The 25552-nt window shown below is 46.2% G+C and overlaps 1 pseudogene; it reads right to left on the bottom strand.

The window, feature by feature from the left end:
• The window catches only part of LOC118358623 (dedicator of cytokinesis protein 7-like), a 94671-nt pseudogene that overhangs the window by 19945 nt on the left and 49174 nt on the right, over positions 1–25552 (bottom strand).

Below are 25552 nucleotides of genomic sequence, written 5' to 3'. Positions count from 1 at the left end.
AGGAAGGGATAGAGAAAGAGAGAACAGGAATTGTAGTTGCCTGTGGGTTGAGCAGGAAGCTGCTGGGACGGGACATTGGAGACGAGGTCCCCGCTATCGCCACGGCAACAGTCTGACTGATCATGCTGTTGCCGTCCTCTACAGACTCATCCCCCCCCGGCCCCATCTGCGGACCCCTGAGCTCCCCCAGGGCGGCCCCACTGGATATGAGAATCTACTGAAATGAGGGGGGGGGGGGGAACAATCAGGATCAACAAGCAAAAAAACTAAATTAGTCAGGAGTAGCACACATCAGAGTTGCAGACGTTGTTTAATGTGCTTTTCCTGAGCAGCACCAGAACCAGTGGGATGCCCAAAGACTTCTAAAGCCACCTGATAGTCCTTTAATCTAATCACACAGCCATTCAAGTATGGATAAACTCCACATATCTACAGACTCCTGAAAGTTTGGGACACGGAAGGCTAAATGTAGAATTTAGACCCACCCGTGAAGTCGTGCAGCTGGGGCAGCGTTTCCATGCCGATGCCGATGAGTGGCAGGTAGAGCATGGCGACACGGGCCTTGACCTCAGGGTCAGCGTAGCGGGGGTCAGAGTCATGGCTGGACAGCAGGTTATGGACCACACTGATCACCTTCTTATGTAAGCCAAACATCCTATAGGTTAGGGAGGGAGAAAGGCAGAGGTTGTTGTTTTCTTGGACAGGAACCAGTCCAAACACATTGACCAAACTATTTCCTGACGCATTATAGCGTTTCTAGCTGATGCTAATTTTAAACAATTGTTTTGTCATTTTTGACCCAAAAACGTTTGCGTAAACAAAAGACAGCGTGAGGTATCAAATCAAATGTTACTGGTCACATACACATGGTTAGCAGATGTTAATGCAAGTGTTGCGAAATGCTTGGCTTCTAGTTCCGACAATGCAGTAATATCTAACAAGTTATCTTAACAAATTCATAAAATCAACCTTCTACACACAAATGTAAAGGGATGAAAAATAATATGTACATATAAATATATGGATGAGAGAAGGCTGTGCGTCATAGGCAAGATGCAGTATACATATGATACATATGAGATGAGTAATGTAGGATATAAACATTAAAGTGTAGTTACTTAAAGTGACTAGTGATACCTTTATTAAGTCCATTTATTTAAGTGGCCAGAGATTTGAGTCTGTATGTTGGCAGCAGCATCTCTATGTTAGTGATGGCTGTTTAACAGTCTGATGGCCTTGAGATAGAAGCTTTTTCCAGTCTCTCGGTCCCAGCTTTGATGCACCTGTACTGACCTCGCCTTCTAAATGATAGCTGGGTGTACAGGCAGTGGCTCGGGTGGTTGATGTCCTTGATTTTTTTGGCCTTCCTGTGACATCGGGTGCTGTAGGTGTCCTGGAGGGCAGGTAATTTTCCCCCAGTGATGCGTTGTGCAGACAATAATACTCTCTGGAGAGCCTTGCGGCTAAGGGCGGTGCAGTTGCCATACCAGGCGTTGATACAGGCCGACAGGATGCTATCGATGCATCTGTAAAGGTTTGTGAGTGTTTTAGGTAACAAGCCAAATTTCTTCAGCCTCCTGAGGTTGAAGAGTCGCTGTTGCGCCTTCTTCACCACGCTGTATATGAAGAACGCCACAGAATGTTATTGTGCTGGTCAAGGGCAGTCTGGGGTGAAACAGGGGCTATATCTGTTCTTAGTTCTACATTTTTGGAATGGGGCATGCTTGACTAAGATGGAGAGGAAAGCACTTTTGAAGAGCAACCTGGCATCCTCTACTGACAGGATGAGGTCAATATCCTTCCATGATACCCAGGCCATGTCGGTCAGAAAGTCCTGCTTGCTGAAGTGTTTTAGGGAGTGTTTGACGGTGATGAGGGGGGGGTCGTTTGACCGCGGACCCATTACGCACGCAGGCAATGAGGCAGTGATCGCTGAGATCCTGGTTGAAGACAGCAGAGGTGTATTTAGAGGGCAAGTTGGTCAGGATGATATCTAAGAGGGTGCCCATCGTTACAGATTTAGGGTTGTACCTGGTAGGTTCCTTGATAATTAGAGTGAGATTGAGGGCATCTAGCTTAGATTGTAGGATGGCCAGGGTGTTAAGCATATCCCAATTCATCAAGGAGTATACCACCTCAGTCATCGGCTTCATCAATAAGTGCATCGACGACGTCGTCCCAACAGTGACCGTACGTACATATCCCAACCAGAAGCCGTGGATTACAGGCAACATCCGCATCGAGCTAAAGGCTAGAGCTTCCGCTTTCAAGGAGTGGGACATTAATCTGGACGCTTATATGAAATCCTGCTATGCCCTCATAACAACTATCAAACAAGCAAAGCGGATAAAGATTGAATCATACTAGACCGGCTCTGACGCTCGTCGGATGTGGCAGGGCTTGAAAACTATTACGGACTACAAAGGGAAACTCAGCCGCAAGCTGCCCAGTGACAAGAGCCTACCAGATGAGCTAAATGCCTTTAATGCTCGCTTCGAGACAAGCAACACTGAAGCATGCACGAGAGCACCAACTGTTATGGAAGACTGTGTCATAATGCTCTCGGTAGCCGAGGTGAGTGAGACCTTTAAACAGGTCAACATTCAAAGCCGCGGGGCCAGATGGAATACCAGGACATGTACTCAAAGCATGCGCAGACCAACTGGCAAGTGTCTCCACTGACATTTTCAACCTCTCCCTGACCGAGTCTGTAATACCTACATGTTTCAAGCAGACCACCATAGTCCCTGTGCCCAAGAAAGCAAAGGTAACCTGCCTAAATGATAACCACCCCGTGGCAGTCACGTCGGTAGCCATGAAGTGCTTTGAAAGGCTGGACATGGCTCAACAGCATAATCCCGGATATCCTAGACCCACTCCAATATGCATACCGCCTCAACAGATCCACCAATCGCACTCCACACTGCCCTTTCCCACATGGACAAAAGGAACACTTATGTGAGAATGCTGTTCATTGACTACAGCTCAGTGTTCAACACCATAGAGCCCACAAAGCTCATCACTAGCTAAGGACCATAGGACTAAACACCTCCCTCTGCAACTGGATTCTGGACTTCACAAAACGGGCCTCCCCCAGGTAGTAAGGGTAGGCAACAACATGTCTGCCACGCTGATCCACAACAATGGGGCCCCTCAGGGGTGTGTACTTAGTCCCCTCCTGTACTCCACTGTGGGGACAACGTTGTTGATGCAATTTTAGGATAAACATTCCTAGGTTCACTCATGACTGCATGGCCAAACACGTCTCCGACACCATTATTACGTTTGCTGATGACACAACAGTGTTAGGCCTGATCACAATGAGACAGCCTATAGAGAGGTCAGAGAACTGGCAGTGTGGTGCCAGGGCACCAACCTCTCCCTCAATGTGAGCAAGACAAAGGAGCTGATCATGGACTACAGGAAAAGGTAGGCCGAACAGGCCCCCATTAACATCGACGGGGCTGTAATGGAGCGAGTCGAGAGTTTAAAGTTCCTTGGTGTCCGCATCAGTTAAATAAAGGTTAAATAAACAAACACACCAAGACAGTCATGAAGAGGGCACAACAAAACCTTTTCCCCCTCAGGAGACTGAAAAGATTTGGCATGGGTCCCAAGGTTTGTTCTACAGCTGCACCATCGAGAGCATCCTGACCGGTTGCATCACTGCCTGGTATGGCAACTGCTCGGCATCTGACAGTAAGGCGCGACAGAGAGTAGTGCGTACGGCCCAGTACATCAGTGGAGCCAAGCTTCCTGCCATCCAGGACCTATATACTAGGCGGTGTCAGAGGAAAGCCCATAAAATTGTCAGAGACTCCAGTCACCAAAGTCATAGACTGTTTTCTCTGCTACCGCACGGCAAGAGTTCCCAGAGCGCCAAGTCTAGGACCAAAAGGCTCCTTAACAGCTTCTACCCCCAAGCCATAAGACTGCTGAACAATTAATGAATTGGCCACCAGACTATTTACATTGACACCACCTTCCCCCACACATTTGTTTTGTACACTGCTGCTACTCGTTGTTTATTATCTATGCATAGTCATTTCACCCCTAATTACATGTACAAATTACCTCAACTAACCTGTACCCCAGCACACTGACTCAGTACCGGTACCCCCTTTATATAGTCTCGTTATTGTTCTTTTGTGTTACTTTTCATTATTTTTTAAAGGTCTCCACTTGTCGTATTCGGCGCATGTGACAAATAAAGTTTAATTTAATTTGTTGGGGGGGGTGACATGGTGGTTTCGGTAAGAAGTACACACAGTGATACTCCAGGGGAGGTTTACCCCAAATGACCCTAACGGGTAGGCCTCAATTACATTCAATGTGTTTATGCAAATCTTTTGGAACATATAATGCATCAATAGGATGCTAACTTATTAAAATATCACATTTTGGATCTAGCTAATGATACGCTCAGTAGGGTAAATGCAGATAGGCTACTCCATGCTTCAGCCTATTTATTTATAGCCACTATGCTGCATCAGTTGGGCTACAAGTGATAACGCTTCCTTCATGCATAGAATATATGGGAAAAAGTCCAATACCATCATTAGCTGGCCTTTTAAACTGACACTATATGGGGCAGATGTTCACATCCACATTTTTGTAGGTTTGTGTCAAGAACTGCAACGCTGCTGGGTTTTTCACGCTCAACAATTTCCCGTGTGTATCAAGAATGGTCCACCACCCAAAAGACATCCAGACAACTTGACACAACCGTGGGAAGCATTGGAGTCAATAATATATAATAATAATAATAATAATATATGCCATTTAGCGGACGCTTTTATCCAAAGCGACTTACAATCATGTGTGCATACATTCTACGTATGGGTGGTCCCGGGAGTCAACATGGGCCAGCCTCCTTGTGGAACGCTTTCGACAACCTGTGGAGTCCATGCCCCGAACAAATTGAAGCTGTTCTGAGGGCAAAGGGGGCGGTGCAGCTCAATATTAGGAAAGTGTTCTTAATATTTTGAACACTCATTGTATACGTCAGATGAACGATAACCCCGCTTATTAACTTCTTAAGGTATAGGGGGCAGCATTTTCACTTTTGGATAAACAGCGTGCCCAATATCAACTTCCTGCTACTCATTGCAAGAACATAAGATATGCATATCATTAGTAGATTTGGATAGAAAACACTCTGGAGTTTCTAAAACTGTGTGAATCATGTCTGTGAGTATAGCAGAACTTATGTAGCAGGCAAAACCCTGAGGACTAACCGTTCAAAAAAATGTTTTGTCTGTTCACGGAGATCTCATTGGGAAACAATATTTCTTAGGAACTCGTTTTCAGTTCCTACCGCTTCCACTGTATGTCACCAGTCTTTGGAATTTGGTTGAGGTTATTCATTTGTGCAATGAAGAAGTACGGCCATCTAGGAACTCCGTAACACTGTTGAGAGTTGCGCAAGACTTGAAAAGTAGCTTGGTTTATTGTCTTCCTGTATTGAACACAGATTGACCCGTCTCCAATTTGATGGATTATTAACGTTTAAAAATACCTAAAGTTGTATTACAAAAGTAGTTTGAAATGTTTTGTGGTGATGTTGTGCAATTTGGAAGCAGTTTTTTTTCTGGATCAAACGCGCCAAATAAATGGACATTTTGGATATAAATGGACCGAATTAATCAAACAAAAGGACCAATTGTGATGTTTATGGGACATATTGGAGTGCCAACAGAAGAAGCTCGTCAAAGGTAAGGCATGTTTTATATTTTATTTTTGCGTTTTGTGTAGAACAGTCACTCACTCACACATTGTACTGCCCCTTGAGAGGGCTGAGAATGACAAACACACAGTATAGGTCAAAGGAGAGACACTTTCTCAACAGCACATCACACACAGTACCCCCCCAGACCTTCAGACAGTACAGAATGACGAGAGAAACATGAGGTCCATGTGACCACAGTAACCCTCACACACAGTAACAATGTACTAACCACCTAGGAGCCTGCCTCGAGAATGATAGAGAGCGACAAAGGAGCCAAATGACATAACCTCTCGGTCTCCCTATCACACACAAACACACAGACAGTAACACAGTTTACGATTACTGACGCTTCGCCCTCTGGGTCCAGGATGACAGCCAGTTCAGTCAGCACCAGACCAGCCAGATAGTGCTGCTCTCTAAAGGGGACAGACAACTCAAACATGTTGGCCATCTTCTGGTCCTGGGCATGGGTAGAGAAGCCAGAACTCTGTGGAGATAGAGAGAGGTATGGAGAGAGTGAGAAACAGAAGCAGGGGATGATTTAGAGAAATTGTCCACACAACCACTTACTACTCCAGGACGTGTGTGCGTGCGTATATCTGGTGCGTATATACAGATGAAGTCGGAAGTTTACATACACTTAGGTTGGAGTCATTAAAACTTGTTTTTCAACCACTCCACACATTTCTTGTTAACAAACTATAGTTTTGGCAAGTCAGTTAGGAGATCTACTTTGTGCATGACACCAGTCTTTACAAACAGATTATTTCACTTATAACTCACTGTATCACAATTCCAGTGGGTCAGAAATGTACATACACTAAGTTGACAGTGCCTTTAAACAGCTTGGAAAATTCCAGAAAATGATGTCATGGCTTCACAAGCTTCTGATAGGCTAATTGACATTATTTGAGTCAATTGGAGGTGTACCTGTGGATGTATTTCAAAGCCTACCTTCAAACTCATGTGCCTCTTTGCTTGACATCATGAATCTAAAGAAAGCAGAAAATCTTAGATTTGTTTTTTTTTTAGACCTCCACAAGTCTGGTTCATCCTTGGGAGCAATTTCCAAACGCCTGAAGGAACCACGTTCATCTGTACAAACAATAGTACGCAAGTATAAACACCATGGGACCACACAGCTGTCATACCGCACAGGAAGGAGACGCGTTCTGTCTCCTAGAGATGGACGTTCTTTGGTGCAAAAAGTGAAAATCAATCCCAGAACAACAGCAAAGGACCTTGTGAAGATGCTGGAGGAAACAGGTACAAAAGTGTCGATATCCACAAGTCCTACATCGACATAACTTGAAAGGCCGCTCAGCAAGGACGAAGACACTGCTCAAAAATCACCATAAAAAAAGCCAGACTACAGTTTGCTGCACATGTGGACAAAGATCGTACTTTTTGGAGAAAAGTCCTCTGGTCTGATGAAACAAAAATAGAACTGTTTGGCCATAATGACCATCGTTATGTTTGGGGGAAAAGGGGGGAGGCTTGCAAGCCGAAGAACATCATCCCAACCGTGAAGCTCGGGGTGGCAGCATCATGTTGTGGGGGTGCTTTGCTGCAGGAGGGACTGGTGCACTTCACAAAATAGATGGCTACATGAGGGAAAATTATGTGGATATATTGAAGCAACATATGAAGACATCAGTTAAAGCTTGGTCACAAATGGGTCTTCCAAATGGACAATGACCCCAAGCATACTTCCAAAGTTGTGGCAAAATGGCTTAAGGACCACAAAGTCAAGGTATTGGAGTGGCCATCACAAAGCCCTGACCTCAAACCTATAGAAAATTTGTGTGGCAGAACTGAAAAAGCGTTGTCGTGCACAAGGAGGCCTACAAACCTGACTCAGTTACACCAGCTCTGTCAGGAGGAATGGGCCAACATTCACCCAACTTATTGTGGGAAGCTTGTAGAAGGCTACCCGAAACCTTTGACCCAAGTTAAACAATTTACAGGCAATGCTATCAAATACTAATTGAGCGTATGTAAACTTCTGACCCACTGGGAATGTGATGAAAGAAATAAACGCTGAAATAAATCACTCCAATATTATTCTGACATTTCACATTCTTAAAATAAAGTGGTGATCCTAACTGACCTAAGACAGGGAATTTTTATTAGGATTCAATGTCAGGAATTGTGAAAAACTGAGTTTAAATGTATTTGCCTAAGCTGTATGTAATCTTCCGACTTCAGCTGTATGTGTGTGTCCAGTGTGTATGTACGGTGTATAGCTGACCTGTGAGGTTGCGGATGACATGCTGGGTGAAGGCGAGGCGGGAGGAGTGAGGAGACTGCAGGGCAGGTTAAGTGTGACGTAGTGCTCGTGGCTACAGACGATCCTCAGGAAGTCGAGTCTCAGGGACCCCAGAGTCGGGTTCTGCAGCGTGTACAGCTTAGTGGACACCTGGGGAAAGACATGGAATGAGATCTAGAAAAGTGCCCAAAACGGGGTTTGATGGAGAAGCACTGTTGAGGCCCTTTACTTCAAGTCAGTGAAGTGATATCCAATACTGTAATTCAAATCAAATCTTATTTGTCACGTGCTCCGAATACAACAGGTGTAGTAGACCTTACCGTGAAATGCTTACTTACAAGCCATTAACCAACAATGCAATTCAAGAAAGAGTTCAAAAGTAAACCAATAAAACAACGAGGCTATATACAGGAGGTACCGGTAACGAGTTGATGTGTGGGGGTACAGGTTAGTCAAATTATTTTGTACATGTAGGTAGGGGTAAAGTGACTATGCATAGTTAATAAACAGTGAGTAGCAGCAGTGTAAAAACAAAGGTGTTTCAATGTAAATAGTCCAGGTGGCAATTTGATTAATTGTTCAGCAGTCGTATGGCTTGGGGGTAGAAGCTGTTTAGAAGCCTGGTCCTTGACTTGGCGCTACAGTACCGCTTGCCGTGTGGTTGCAGAGAAAACAGTCTATGACTTGGGTGGCTGGAGACATTTTTGAGGGCTTTTATGGAGCCTTTGGGACCTAGACTGGCCTGGCGATCCGGTACCGCTTGCCGTGTGGTAGCAGAGAGAACAGTCTATGACTTGGGTGACTGGAGTCTTTATCAACTTTTTAGGCCTTCCTCTGACACCGCCTAGTATATAGGTCCTGGATGGCAGGAAGCTTGGCCCCTGATGGACTGGGCCATATGCACTACCCTCTGTAGCGTCTTACGGTCAGATGCCGAGCAATTGCAATACCAGGCGGTGATGCAACCGGTCAGGATGCTCTCGATGGTTCAGCTGAATAACTTTTTGAGGATCTGAGGACCCATGCCAAATCTTTTCAGTCTCCTGAGGGGGAAAAGGTGTTGTCGTGCACTCTTCACGACTGTCTTGGTGTGTTTGGACCAAGATAGTTTGTTGGTGATTTGGACACCAAGGAACATGAAACTCTCGATCCGCTCCATTACAGCCCAGTCAATATTGATGGGGGCTTGTTCAGTCTGCCTTTTCCTGTAGTCCACGATCAGCTCCTTCGTCTTGCTCACATTGAGGGAGAGGATGTTGTACTGGCCTGGTCTCTGACCTCCTCCCTATAGGCTGTCTCACTGTTGTCGGTGATCAGGCCTACCTCTGCTGTGTCGTCAGCAAACGTAATGGTGTTGGAGTCGTGCCTGGCCACGCAGTCGTGGGTGAACAGGGAGTACAGGAGGGGACTAAGCACGCACCCCTGAGGGGCACCCATAATGAGGATCAGCGTGGCAGATGTGTTGTTACCTACCCTTACCACCTGGGTAGGAAGCCTGTCAGGAAGTCCAGGATCCAGTTGTAGAGGGAGGTGTTTAGTCCCAGGGTCCTTAGCTTAGTGATGAGCTTTGAGGGCATTATGGTATTGAACGCTAAGCTGTAGTCAATGAACAGCATTCTCACATAGGTGTTCCTTTTGTCCAGGTGGGAAAGGGCAGTGTGGAGTGTGATTGAGACTGCGTCATCTGTGGATCTGTTGGAACAGTAGTGGGTCTAGGGTTTCCGGGATGATGGTGTTGATGTGAACCATGTCCAGCCTTTCAAAGCACTTCATGGCTACCGACGTGAGTGCTACAGAGCGGTAATCATTTGGGCAGGATAGCAGGATTGATAATTGACAGGATAGCTACTGTAGCGTTACTTCCGAAATCCTGTGCACAAAGTCACTCTGTAATCGATCATAGTGGTTTCATCACCAAGCCTTTTAAATGAAAGCAGATTCTACAAGGATGTTGTCATTGAGGTGCTGTTGGGGTGCTAAGTGGGTAGGTTCCCTCTCCCAGTACCTGTTTCCAGTATGTCTTGATGAGGGAGAAGACAAAGCCTCGTTCCATGACAGACAGCAGGTCATTCAGGAAGAAGGCCAGGCTGGTGTTCAGACGCTCCACCAATACCAGGTCCTGATTGGACATAAACACAGGATCAGAGGTCAGGCTAAATTCTCGAGAACACTGCTCGATCTGATTTACTCAGAACCATAAAATATCAATTTATTTGAAGTATCTGTGTGGTTAGTGGCATTAGAAACTGCTGTGTTGATGTAAGCCTGATCTGTAGTGTCCCGTGTGTCATATGCTGGTGACAAAGTTTATTCAAATTTTCACTCTTACCTTCTGAAAGCGTGAGACAATGTCCCCAGCGATGGTGCTGACCAGGGCTGTGATGTCATCCATGAAGCGCTCAGGGAAACGGTTCTTTCTGGGCGACTCCAGCCGGTCGGTGAAGTACAGGTGGTGGATGATGCTCTTCACCTGAGGAGTGAGGTCATCAAGGTGAGACAGGGCCCAACCATAGCAGATGATAGAGGACGCTAAGGGCCCAAAAGCTTGTTTTAGCATGGGCAGCACCATTGAGGACTTTCACCATTTTTGAAGTAGTAACTGTGTGAAACTTCATATGGGTTAAGGAAGGATCACATAATTCCATCCAGGTCATCAAGAGGGATCAGCCAATGAAATACACTCGTGAGTAAACATTCCATAACTGCAGGTGACAATACATCGCCAACCTTGGCATGATACCGGTTCAAACACACTACAGGTGGCAGTACGCACATTTTCAGTTTGTTTGCCAACTCAAGTAGTAGAAGAAAAATGTACTACTTCAAAATGAAGATGTCCTCAATGGTGCTTCCCATGGTCTCACAGACTCCATAATGGGACAGACACAGTGATGTCTAAGTCTATGGGCCCACCACAAGTTAGAAGCCCCACGTAGTTGTACAATTTAGCTTCTTAAAATCAGTTTTTAAAACTAACCAAGCAATTATGTTGGATATGCAACCAGGTCAGAGCAGTACAGGTCGGCACAGCTTAGTAGTGTGAAAAGGGCGCCAGAGATGCAGCTGTGTGTAGTCTTACCATGAGCTCAAAGAAGAACCAGGCCTGTTTCTAAAGCTCCCTCCCTGACGATGCCACTGCTCACCACCCACTGTAGGGCCAGCTCCTCGTGGAACAACTGAGACACAGAGAGATGGAGACACACAGACCAGACAGTTAGACACACACATCAATTTAGTTTGAGCTTATCTGAATCATGTAATATTTGCTCAAAAAAAGGAAATAATCCACTTGGTGCACCTGTGTCTGGTGATAACACTGAAAAGGGAGCCTTCGTTCAAATCGAAATATATAAAAATAAAAGTATGTGCCGTTTCCCGGAACAAGAGTAAAAGTGCTATAGTTAGTGGTACATTACACACACACACACACAAATGAAATCACAGCCAAGAGGTGGGACATCTACACTCTACATCAGGGAAGGGCAACTGCAGACCAGCGACATCCCTTTTGTCAGTTGAGGCCTCGACTTACTGGTTAGAGGTGGAATACACAAGGTGAAATTTCAAAATGTGGTTGAGCATCACAGTTTTTCCCCTGTTATGTCAGATCGGTAAGTTAGTCTCACCAGCTATCTAAACCTGAGGTAATCACAGTTGAATTACCAACCAGGGGTCCCCCATGGATTTTGTTAGTCACTCAACCAGATATCATTAAAAACTGCAAACAATTCTCTCCTCCCTATGGCAAAATGTGTACAATTGCAGGAAATGAGCTGTAAAACCACACATTTATATCGCCGCTACATGAAAAATGAGTAGAATTGCATAAAATTGCTAAATGTTTTCTCCAGCCCATGACATAATGTGTAGAATTACAGCAAACTTGATTTAAAACTGCCACATAGCAAAATGTGTTGAATTGCAGACAATGAACTAATAAAACAACATTTTTCTCTCAACTGTCAAGAGGGGGGCTGCAAAAATGTTTTGCTCGCAAGGTGGGGGGACCCCACAAACAAACTGTCACTAAGGGCCGCATGCTTATTTAGATCCCCATTATCTTTTGCAGAAGCAGCAGCTACTCTTCCTGGGGGTCCACAAAAGTGTGTGTATGGATGTAGGTATGCAGACCTGCAAGCCACTGTGGCCCCTCATTAGGAGTTCAGATTTTTTTGTGGTCCCCAACCCCATCAAAGTTGCCCATCCCTGCTCTACATCCAAAAAGACCACAATCCCCAAATACACCATCCAAACAAGAGGCACACATCCAAAGACAGGCAGGCGAATAAGTTGAGGGGGCATTCTGCATGGCTCCTCCCCTCCCCCGGTGTAGACAGTGGCAGAAGACAGACAGGTGAATAAGTTGAGGGGGCATGGCTCCTCCCCTCCCCCGGTGTAGACAGTGGCAGAAGACAGACAGGCGAATAGGGGGCATGGTTGCATGGCTCCTCCCCTCCCCGGTGTAGACAGTGGCAGAAGACAGGGCAGTTGAGGGCATTCTGCATGGCTCCTCCCCCCCGGTGTAGACAGTGGCAGAAGACAGACAGGCGAATAAGTTGAGGGGGCATGGCTCCTCCCCTCCCCCGGTGTAGACAGTGGCAGAAGACAGACAGGCGAATAAGTTGAGGGGGCATTCTGCATGGCTCCTCCCCTCCCCCGGTGTAGACAGTGGCAGAAGACAGACAGGCGAATAAGTTGAGGGGGCATTCTGCATGGCTCCTCCCCTCCCCCGGTGTAGACAGTGGCAGAAGACAGACAGGCGAATAAGTTGAGGGGGCATTCTGCATGGCTCCTCCCCTCCCCCGGTGTAGACAGTGGCAGAAGACAGACAGGCGAATAAGTTGAGGGGGCATTCTGCATGGCTCCTCCCCTCCCCCGGTGTAGACAGTGGCAGAAGACAGACAGGCGAATAAGTTGAGGGGGCATTCTGCATGGCTCCCCTCCCCCTAGACCCCAGGTGAATAGACAGTGGCAGAAGAAGGCAGACAGGCGAATAAGTTGAGGGGCATTCTGCATGGCTCCTCCCCTCCCCCGGTGTAGACAGTGGCAGAAGACAGACAGGCGAATAAGTTGAGGGGGCATTCTGCATGGCTCCTCCCCTCCCCCGGTGTAGACAGTGGCAGAAGACAGACAGGCGAATAAGTTGAGGGGGCATTCTGCATGGCTCCTCCCCTCCCCCGGTGTAGACAGTGGCAGAAGACAGACAGGTGAATAAGTTGAGGGGGCATTCTGCATGGCTCCTCCCCTCCCCCGGGGCAGACAGATACCTTTTTGGTGGGTAACCGTCCTGTTAAAGTTTGCAAGAAACTGGCGCTCTCAGTGTGCGAAGACATGCGGTTGCCACAGCGCTCCATGGCCTACGGGTGGGATGGATGGGACGGTGACAACAACAACAGGTTAGTGAGGGTCAACAGGTGTGGGGTCTAGCTGTAGCACCTTCTCAACCCAAGGAGATGTGTCTGCAGCAGAATCCCTCTCTCACACACACAATTAACAAACATGAGCACAAACAAATCAAACAAAACATTATCTAAACTACAGTATACAAAAACATACAGTAGCAATGTAGAAATGCAGTGTGTAAGTTCCCTCATATTTACATTTCTTACACACCTCATTAGATACATTTTATACAAGTGGAAAAACTGCCCCTAGACATGCAGTTCGCGCACAGTATTAAATGTGGGGGGGGAATGACAACAAACACCCCAGATGTGGGTTAACTTGTGCCTACAACTTACCTCAGTTAAATAAAAATACATATAGGATTTTTTTTACTGAATCTATGGACATGACTAGAGCCACAAAACACCCTTCATGACAACTGAATGACGACAACCATAATCACAACACAGACAACAACAAAAAAAAGGACAAAGACAAGCACATACACACTCGCAGTCACTCCCAAACCCACCCAGCACACTCCATATCAAGCCCATCCCACACGCTGAATGAGATGAGTCGTAAGTCATGCATGGGTTTAAATGATCATGGTGAAAATGAAAAAGGACAGGGTGAATGAAGAAAGCCAATTAAAATGAATGTTGGGAAAATGAGGCACGCCTCTGGGATTGCCAATAAAAATTGTATTGATTTCAAGTATGAGAAAAGAAAAATGGCACAAACGGAGTCACATGGGTCTTGGCTGGAAGTTGGCCGCAATGTACGTGCAACACCTCTCCTACACTAGGGGTATTAATAAGTGCGGTGAGAAATCCTTCCGCACTCGTTTCAAGACAGTGACAATGCCACAACTTCAGAATGGGCATAGATGTTTCTTCTACAGCCAAATGGAGAGAGAAAGGTGTTGTGTAAAAACAGAAAGGATGACAAGAAGGGACATAACTAAAGAAGAAGGAACTAAAGATTATTATTATTATTATATTAAAGATGGCGGTTTGAGGTTCATAGAGGCAGCTTTGACTTCCTAAGTCTGGTAGAGCGTGTAGGTGAGGTGCGGGGTGGTTGAGGTGCGGGTTAAGAAGGGTAGGGAGTGACGGTGATGTATTTTTTTGTTGGGAGAGGAAGGGAGTTATTGTTTAAGCACCTGCATGGTGTCGGTGTCAGAGGCAGAACCGTGGCTGGATCTCCAAGGGGTGCTCTTACACCACATGGTGTGCACCCAGGAGTTGGAGCGGTCTAGGCCCTGAGACATCAAGGGTCCCAAGTCAAAGGGTAGGCAAGATTAAGGGAGCCACAAGTGGACAGAGCACCACAGGGGAGGAAGGAATACCATTGAGGTTAACGGTTAAGATGATTGAATCGTAAGCAGCAAGGCGGAATAATAAAGTTAGCTCGTTAAAGATCTGAAATAATTTCATTAGAAACTCCTGATTCATGAAAACAGAAATGCATGAACAGATTAGATTGCATATCCCATCATGATAATATGCAGAAACAAGAATACAGGTTAGTTTAGTAGCATTATACTGTAGGTATCATTCATCACACAGAGGAAGCCATATAACTAGAATCACTAGGATACCTTGAACAGGAATCTCCATTCAAGTAGATGTGCCATCATGGGTGGATATTCTATTTCTATGGGGGTAGCATCCATCACTAGCATCACGTTAGACCAGACTATTCAGAAAGACTGAGAAGGGAGTGTTCATCCCTCACTCATCTGTTAAGTATTTTTGGGGTCAAACTAAGTCATTTGATCAAAGTACGATTTATATGGCTGCATTAGAGCAAAAGTAAATGCTATTAACTAATTTACAAAGTGTCTCTGCAATACACTTGGATACCCCTGGAAATGACCCAACTGACAGAGCCATGAAGATTGTTTAACTTTACTAAAAGTGTGCCACTGTATGCTTTGCTATGCCTTCGTCGCGGAGGTTACCCTCTCTCTTCTGTGTGTCAGGTTGCCAATACAGGGGTTACAGAGATAAGGTGTTCCTGCTGATGTTTGTCCATCAGCTATAGGGTTGACAAGTCACACAGTTGAGAAATGCTGCTTTCAGGTTCATAGTGTACAGTAAGTGATACAGTGGTACAGTGAACGCTTATGTGGAGGCAGACACAGTGGGGGTTTTCAATCCAATCCTCTTTGAAGTCAGTGAATCCATGTAAATGAGGGCTGTGCGAGTGGCTTCCATCTGGCCACTCTACCATAAATGCCGGATTGGTGAAATGCTTCAGAGATGGTTGTGCTTCTGGAAGGTTCTCCCATTTCCACAGAGGAAATCTAGAGCTCTGTCAGTGAGACCATTGACACAATCCTGTCTCAGAGCTGTATGTCTCTCTCAAATGTCAATATGCCTTGTATACTGTTGCTCAGGTTAGTTATCATTGTTTTTTTATTTTTTATTTTTTTTATTTCACCTTTATTTAACCAGGTAGGCTAGTTGAGAACAAGTTCTCATTTGCAACTGCGACCTGGCCAAGATAAAGCATAGCAGTGTGAACAGACAACACAGAGTTACACATGGAGTAAACAATTAGCAAGTCAATAACACAGTAGAAAAAAATGGGCAGTCTATATACAATGTGTGCAAAAGGCATGAGGAGGTAGGCGAATAATACAATTTTGCAGATTAACACTGGAGTGATAAATGATCAGATGGGCATGTACAAGTAGAGATATTGGTGTGCAAAAGAGCAGAAAAGTAAATAAATAAAAACAGTATAAAAACAGTATGGGAATGAGGTAGGTGAAAAAGGGTGAGCTATTTACCTATAGACTATGTACAGCTGCAGCGATCGGTTAGCTGCTCGGATAGCTGATGTTTGAAGTTGGAGAGGAGATAAAAGTCTCCAACTTCAGCGATTTTTGCAATTCGTTCCAGTCACAGGCAGCAGAGTACTGGAACGAAAGGCGGCCAAATGAGGTGTTGGCTTTAGGGATGATCAGTGAGATACACCTGCTGGAGCGCGTGCTACGGATGGGTGTTGCCATCGTGACCAGTGAACTGAGATAAGGCGGAGCTTTACCTAGCATGGACTTGTAGATGACCTGGAGCCAGTGGGTCTGGCGACGAATATGTAGTGAGGGCCAGCCGACTAGAGCATACAAGTCGCAGTGGTGGGTGGTATAAGGTGCTTTAGTGACAAAACGGATGGCACTGTGATAGACTGCATCCAGTTTGCTGAGTAGAGTGTTGGAAGCCATTTTGTAGATGACATCGCCGAAGTCGAGGATCGGTAGGATAGTCAGTTTTACTAGGGTAAGCTTGGCAGCGTGAGTGAAGGAGGCTTTGTTGCGGAATAGAAAGCCGACTCTGGATTTGATTTTTGATTGGAGATGTTTGATGAGAGTCTGGAAGGAGAGTTTGCAGTCTAGCCAGACACCTAGGTACTTATAGATGTCCACATATTCAAGGTTGGAACCATCCAGGGTGGTGATGCTAGTCGGGCATGCGGGTGCAGGCAGCGATCGGTTGAAAAGCATGCATTTGGTTTTACTCGCGTTTAAGAGCAGTTGGAGGCCACGGAAGGAGTGCTGTATGGCATTGAAGCTCGTTTGGAGGTTGGATAGCACAGTGTCCAATGACGGGCCGAAAGTATATAGAATGGTGTCGTCTGCGTAGAGGTGGATCAGGGAATCGCCCGCAGCAAGAGCAACATCATTGATATATACAGAGAAAAGAGTCGGCCCGAGAATTGAACCCTGTGGCACCCCCATAGAGACTGCCAGAGGACCGGACAGCATGCCCTCTGATTTGACACACTGAACTCTGTCTGCAAAGTAATTGGTGAACCAGGCAAGGCAGTCATCCGAAAAACCGAGGCTGTTGAGTCTGCCGATAAGAATTTGGTGATTGACAGAGTCGAAAGCCTTGGCGAGGTCGATGAAGACGGCTGCACAGTACTGTCTTTTACCGATGGCGGTTATGATATCATTTAGTACCTTGAGTGTGGCTGAGGTGCACCGTGACCGGCTCGGAAACCAGATTGCACAGCGGAGAAGGTACGGTGGGATTCGAGATGGTCAGTGACCTGTTTGTTGACTTGGCTTTCGAAGACCTTAGTTAGGCAGGGCAGGATGGATATAGGTCTATAGCAGTTTGGGTCCAGGGTGTCTCCCCTTTGAAGAGGGGGATGACTGCGGCAGCTTTCAATCCTTGGGGATCTCAGACGATATGAAAGAGAGGTTGAACAGGCTGGTAATAGGGGTTGCGACAATGGCGGCAGATAGTTTCAGAAATAGCGGGTCCAGATTGTCAAGCCCAGCTGATTTGTACGGGTCCAGGTTTTGCAGCTCTTTCAGAACATCTGCTATCTGGATTTGGGTAAAGGAGAACCTGGAGAGGCTTGGGTGAGGAACTACGGGGGGGCGGAGCTGTTGGCCGAGGTTGGAGTAGCCAGGCGGAAGGCATGGCCAGCCGTTGAGAAGTGCTTATTGAAGTTTTCGATAATCATGGATTTATCGGTGGAGACCGTGTTTCCTAGCCTCAGTGCAGTGGGCAGCTGGGAGGAGGTGCTCTTGTTCTCCATGGACTTCACAGTGTCCCAGAACTTTTTGGAGTTGGAGCTACAGGATGCAAACTTCTGCCTGAAGAAGCTGGCCTTAGCTTTCCTGACTGACTGCGTGTATTGGTTCCTGACTTCCCTGAACAGTTGCATATCACGGGGCTATTCGATGCTATTGCAGTCCGCCACAGGATGTTTTTGTGCTGGTCGAGGGCAGTCAGGTCTGGAGTGAACCAAGGGCTGTATCTGTTCTTGGTTCTGCATTTTTTGAACGGAGCATGCTTATCTAAAATGGTGAGGAAGTTACTTTTAAAGAATGACCAGGCATCCTCAACTGACGGGATGAGGTCAATGTCCTTCCAGGATACACGGGCCAGGTCGATTAGAAAGGCCTGCTCACAGAAGTGTTTTAGGGAGCGTTTGACAGTGATGAGGGGTGGTCGTTTGACTGCGGCTCCGTGGCGGATACAGGCGATGAGGCAGTGATCGCTGAGATCCTGGTTGAAGACAGCGGAGGTATATTTGGAGGGCCAGTTGGTCAGGATGGCGTCTATGAGGGTGCCCTTGTTTACAGAGTTAGGGTTGTACCTGGTGGGTTCCTTGATGATTTGAGTGAGATTGAGGGCATCTAGCTTAGATTGTAGGACTGCCGGGGTGTTAAGCATATCCCAGTTTAGGTCACCTAACAGAACAAACTCTGAAGCTAGATGGGGGGCGATCAATTCACAAATGGTGTCCAGGGCGCAGCTGGGAGCTGACGGGGGTCGGTAGCAGGCGGCAACAGTGATAGACTTGTTTCTGGAGAGAGTAATTTTCAAAATTAGTAGTTCAAACTGTTTGGGTATGGACCTGGAAAGTATGACATTACTTTGCAGGCTATCTCTGCAGTAGACTAGTTTTAGTTCACTATGGAGCCCCTAGTCCCACTCCTCATATCCCTGATACCTCCTTTGTCCCACCTCCCACATATGCGGTGACCTCACCCATTACAACCAGCATGTCCAGAGATAAAACCTCTCTCATCATCACCCAGTGCCTGGGCTTACCTCCGCCATACCCGCACCCCACCATACCCCTGTCTGCGCATTATGCCCTGAATATATTCTACCATGCCCAGAAACCTGCTCCTCTTATTCTCTGTCCCCAACGCTCTAGGCGACCAGTTTTGATAGCCCTTAGCCGCACCCTCATACTACTCCTTCTCTGTTCCGCGGATGATGTGGAGGTAAACCCAGGCCCTGCATGTCCCCAGGCACCCTCATTTGTTGACTTCTGTGATCGAAAAAGCCTTGGTTTCATGCTTGTCAACATCAGAAGCCTCCACCCTAAGTTTGTTTTACTCACTGCTTTAGCACACTCTGCTAACCCTGACGTCCTTGCCGTGTCTGAATCCTGGCTCAGGAAGGCCACCAAAAATTCTGAGATTTCCATACCAAACTATAACATCTTCCGTCAAGATAGAACTGCTAAAGGGGGAGGAGTTGCAGTCTACTGCAGAGATAGCCTGCAAAGTAATGTCATACTTTCCAGGTCCATACCCAAACAGTTCGAACTACTAATTCTGAAAATTACTCTCTCCAGAAATAAGTCTCTCACTGTTGCCGCCTGCTACCGACCCCCCTCAGCTCCCAGCTGTGCCCTGGACACCATTTGTGAATTGATTGCCCCCCATCTAGCTTCAGAGTTTGTTCTGTTAGGTGACCTAAACTGGGATATGCTTAACACCCCGGCAGTCCTACAATCTAAGCTAGATGCCCTCAATCTCACACAAATCATCAAGGAACCCACCAGGTACAACCCTAACTCTGTAAGCAAGGGCACCCTCATAGACATCATCCTGACCAACTGGCCCTCCAAATACACCTCCGCTGTCTTCAACCAGGATCTCAGCGACCACTGCCTCATTGCCTGTATCCGCTACGGTGCCGCAGTCAAAGCGACCACCCCTCATCACTGTCAAATGCTCCCTAAAACACTTCTGTGAGCAGGCCTTTCTAATCGACCTGGCCCGGGTATCCTGGAAGGACATTGACCTCATCCCGTCAGTTGAGGATGCCTGGTCATTCTTTAAGAGTAACTTCCTCACCATTTTAGATAAGCATGCTCCGTTCAAAAAATGCAGAACTAAGAACAGATACAGCCCTTGGATCACTCCAGACCTGACTGCCCTCGACCAGCACAAAAACATCCTGTGGCGGACTGCAATAGCATCGAACAGTCCCCGCGATATGCAACTGTTCAGGGAAGTCAGGAACCAATACACGCAGTCAGTCAGGAAAGCTAAGGCCAGCTTCTTCAGGCAGAAGTTTGCATCCTGTAGCTCCAACTCCAAAAAGTTCTGGGACATTGTGAAGTCCATGGAGAACAAGAGCACCTCCTCCCAGCTGCCCACTGCACTGAGGCTAGGGAACACGGTCACCACCGACAAATCCATGATTATCGAAAACTTCAACAAGCATTTCTCAAGGGCTGGCCATGCCTTCCGCCTGGCTACTCCTACCTCGGCCAACAGCTCCGGCCCCCCCGCAGCTCCTCGCCCAAGCCTCTCCAGGTTCTCCTTTACCCAAATCCAGATAGCAGATGTTCTGAAAGAGCTGCAAAACCTGGACCCGTTTAAATCAGCTGGGCGTGACAATCTGGACCCTCTATTTCTGAAACTATCCGCCGCCATTGTCGCAACCCCTATTACCAGCCTGTTCAACCTCTCTTTCATATCGTCTGAGATCCCCAAGGATTGGAAAGCTGCCGCAGTCATCCCCCTCTTCAAAGGGGGAGACACCCTGGACCCAAACTGTTACAGACCTATATCCATCCTGCCCTGCCTATCTAAGGTCTTCGAAAGCCAAGTCAACAAACAGGTCACTGACCATCTCGAATCCCACCGTACCTTCTCCGCTATGCAATCTGGTTTCCGAGCCGGTCACGGGTGCACCTTAGCCACACTCAAGGTACTAAACGACATCATAACCGCCATCGATAAAAGACAGTACTGTGCAGCCGTCTTCATCGACCTTGCCAAGGCCTTCGACTCTGTCAATCACCATATTCTTATCGGCAGACTCAGTAGCCTCGGTTTTTCGGATGACTGCCTTGCCTGGTTCACCAATTACTTTGCAGACAAGAGTTCAGTGTGTCAAATCGGAGGGCATGTTGTCCGGTCCTCTGGCAGTCTCTATGGGGGTGCCACAGGGTTCAATTCTCGGGCCGACTCTTTTTTCTCTTTTCTCTGTATATATCAATGATGTTGCTCGAATATAGGATATGCATATTATTAGTAGATTTGGATACTGAATACTGAAGTTTCTAAACCTGTTTGAATCATGTCTGTGAGTATAACAGAACTTATGTAGCAGGCAAAACCCAGAGGACGAACCGTTCAGATTTTTTTTCTTTTAGGTCTCTGTCTGTTCAGTGAATTCTCGTTGGCAAACGCTATTTCTTAGGAACTGGTTTTCAGTTCCTACCGCTTCCACTGCATGTCACCAGTCTTTGGAATTTGGTTGAGGTTATTTATTTGTGCAATGAAGAAGTAGGCCATCTAGGAACTGCATAACACTGTTGAGAGTTGCACAAGACGTGAAAAGTAGCATGGTTTGTTGTCACCTGTATTGAACACAGAGCAGTCTACAATTTGATTGATTATTAATGTTTAAAAATACCTAAAGTCGTATTAGTTTGAAATATTTTGGCAAAGTTTACAGGCAGCTTTTGAAATATTTTGTAGTTACTTTGCATTTTGGAAGCTGTTTTTTTCTGAATCAAACGCACTTTATAAATTGACATTTGGAAATATATGGACGGAATTAATCGAACAAAAGGACCAATTGTGATGTTTATGGGACATATTGGAGTGGCAACAAAAGAAGCTCGTCAAAGGTAATGCATGTTTTATATTTTATTTCTGCGTTTTGTGTTGCGCCTGCAGGGTTGACATGTGCTACCCTCTTTGTTTACTATTGTGCTATCATCAGATAATAGCTTCTTATGCTTTCGCCAAAAAGCCTTTTAAAAATCTGACATGTTGGCTGGATTCACAACGAGTGTAGCTTTAATTGAGTATCTTACATGTGTGATTTAATGAAAGTTTGATTTTTCTATCATTTTTTATTTTATTTGCCGCGCTGCATTTTCCCTGTTTTTTGCCCAAGTGGGACGCAACCGTCCCCTATACCATAAGAAGTTAAGACCCCACTTTGTCTCTGTACTGACATTTTGCCTGTTTGATTGCCTTATAACTACACTTGTTTTTTGGTCCATATTCCCAGTCACCTTGCAAATGGTTAAATGCAGTAGTTTGTGCTTTCAGGTTTGAGTGAATTCTGCCATCTATCCACGGTTTCTGGTTTGGGTAAGTTTTAATAGTCACAGTAGGAACAACATCCCCTATACATTTCCTGATGAACTTCGTCACCGTGTCCGTGTATACGTCAATGTTATTCTCAGAGGGTACCTGGAACATATCCCAGTCCGCGTGATCAAAACAATCTTGAAGCGTGGATTCCGATTTGTCAGACCAGCGATGAATAGACCTTAGCACGGGTACTTCCTGTTTGAGTTTCTGCCTATAGGAAGGGAGGAGCAAAATGGAGTTGTGATCGGATTCGCCGAAGGGAGGGTGGGGGAGGGGCCTTTTAGGCATCGCAAAAGGGGGAGTAGCAGTGGTCCAGTGTTTTTCCAGAGCGAGTACTATAGTCAATGTGTTGACAGAACTTCGGTAGTATTTTCCTCAAATTTGCTTTGTTAAAATCCCCAGCTACAATAAATGCGGCCCCAGGATGAGGTTTCCAGTTTGCATAAAGTCCAGTGTAGTTCCTTGAGGGACGCCATAGTATTGGCCTGAGGGAGCAGTATACACGGCTGTGACTACAACCAAAGATTCTGCCCCTGAACAAGGCCGTTAACCCACTGTTCCTAGGCCGTCATTGAAAATAAGAATTTGTTCTTAACTAACTTGCCTAGTTAAATTAAGGTAAAAAAAATGTTATTATTATAATATTACCTCCCAAAACAATTACGGTCGGCATTTGATTGTGAGGTATTTTATGTCGGGTAAACAAAAGGACTTGAGTTTCTGTACGTTATCACAATCACACCATGAGTAGTTAATCATGAAACATACACTACCACCTTTCTTCTTCCCGGAGAGGTCTTTATTCCTGTCTGCGTGATGTACTGAGAACCCAGCTGGCTGTATGGACGGGGACAGTATATCCCGAGAGAGCCATGATTCCATGAAACAGAGTATGTTACAGTCCCTGATGTCTCTCTGGAAGGAGATCCTCGCCCTGAGCTCATAGACTTTATTGTCCAGAGACTAAGCAAGTAATATACTCAGAAGCGGTGGAAGGTGTGCATGCCTCCAGAGTCTGACTAGAAGTCCACTCCGAATACCTCTTCTCCCCTGGCGGCATCTTGGAGCAGGCTCTGGGATAAGTTCAATTGCCCTGTGGGGTACGAACAAAGCATCCAATTCGGGAAAGTCCTATTCCTGGTCGTAATGCAGGTGAGTTACCGTCGCACTGATATCCAAAATATATTTCCGGCTGTATGTGACACATTATTAGAAATAACAAAATACTACAAAGTTCCTTAGGAGCTAGAAGAGCTCGCCCATATCGCAGATACCCACTGCAGCGCTCATCCTTCATATGCAACATCCGATCTGTTAAAGGTCCCCAAAGCACACACATTCCTGGGTTGCTCCCCTTTTCAGTTCGCTGCAGCTAGCGACTAGAACAAACTGCAAAAAAAAAAACTCAAACTGGACAGATTTAACTCCATCTCTTCATTCAAAGACTCAATCATGGACACCCTTACTGACATTGTGGCTGCTAAGCGTGATCTATCGTTGACTCTACCTTCTTGCCTTTGTGCTGTTGTCTGTGCCTAATAATGTTTGTACCATGTTTATGCTGCTGCCATCTTGTGTTGCTACCATGTTGTCATGTGGTGTTGCTATAGTATCATGCTGTGTTGTCATGTGTTGCTGCCATGCTATGTTGTCGTCTTAGGCCTCTCTTTATGTAGTGGTGTGGTGTCGTATACATTTCCTATACATTTAGTTGATTCCCTACTAAGGTCAATTCCGTTTCAATGCCTGGATTGCGTGAGGGCCCACATTATCATATTTGGACCAGAATGAGGCTCTCCACTACCTATTGTTCCTGCAGTGATGATTCACCATCTAATGTTTTCATAATTGATTTGGAGATCATTTCCAAAAAGCCTACCGATAGCCTATGCAAATGAACGTCTCTCTCACTGATGCGAGTCGGTAGGCTACACTGACTAACGAGACACTCAGAGACCTGCAAACTTCAGCACGGCGGCGGCACCCCAATAGATCGCTAGAAGATACATATCGTTCATTCTAGAGGGAAAAGGGTGCGACAGACTAGCGATTTGAAACTTTGAAATGAAAAGTGGAAAAAGTAGCCGGCTCAAAATGAGTTCGTAACCGTCTGATTAGCCGACGGCTGGCGCTATTGGAAAACACTGCACCATAGTGCATAGTGGACTGACTACACACCAAAAGAACTGAGAAACATAACGTAAACCATGTCTGGTCTGTAACGTGTCTCCTACCTTACTACCGATGATGGATCGGACCTCATCGTCAGGGGAGGTAGGTGTGCCAGAGATATCAGGGTTACTGTTGCTAAGGCTACGGGAGCGGTTGAGGTTTAGGCTGGCAGGTCGCTGGGCGGACCTGGCCATGGTGGCATAGTGGACTGAACCACCCAGACATGGACCTAAGACAAACGCACACATGGAAGAGAAGAAAATAGCAATTATTGCTCCACAACAAATGTAATGGCGCTTACAATTTAATCGATTTTAATAGAAGTAAAACTAAACAATAAAGCCACCTGGTGAGTTGGGGTCCATGTTGGGCAGGCGGAAGACGTAGTATACATAAGAGGAGAGCAGGCTGTTTCTGCCGTGCATGTCCTGACTAGTATCCAAGTACTTATGAAGCCGGTTCACTATGGACGCCATCACCTCGAACGACGCCTGGCCCAGGTTCACTACACATACAAACATGGACAACACATTTAGGACCAGATAGTGCAGTCGTTTTATTCAGTGCCAGTTCAATGGCATCACAAATAGATAAAGTTCAAAGGCACATGTTTCAGGTTCGTTCTTAAAATATGAGCACTTTGAATATTTGTGTGTCTTTTATGATCTTCCTATTATTGTTAATCATTTGGAAGGTTAGATGACCGACGGAATACAATTATTTAAATTAACTGATTGAAAGGCTACAGTTCCTATGAGCCTGGATGCGGTACCTATCTGTCCTGATATGACGGGCGGCCGCACCACCAGCAGCACCAGCTTGTCCAATAGGAGGTGGAGGAAGCGGACGATGGGCTCCAGCTGGGAGGAGTTCAGCGCGGCGATGCTGGACTTTAACTCCTCCAGGTTGTTCTCCATGATGCGCATGTCTCCTATCCGCACAGGGAACATGTGGTCCAGGGCATTGGCCAACGCAAAAAACCTATCCAGGTACTGGTCCTGATGGAGGGAGGGATGGAAGGAGGGAGGGAGGGAAAGAGAGAGAGAGAGAGAGAGAGAGAGAGAGAGAGAGATGGGGGGGATGGGAGAAGTCAGTAAACAAAGAAAACCTG

Source organism: Oncorhynchus keta, chromosome 26 (assembly GCF_023373465.1).
Source record: "Oncorhynchus keta strain PuntledgeMale-10-30-2019 chromosome 26, Oket_V2, whole genome shotgun sequence".
NCBI lineage: Eukaryota > Metazoa > Chordata > Actinopteri > Salmoniformes > Salmonidae > Oncorhynchus > Oncorhynchus keta.
The sequence above is the reverse complement of the archived record's forward strand: the minus strand, read 5'-3'. Positions and strand labels throughout refer to the sequence as shown.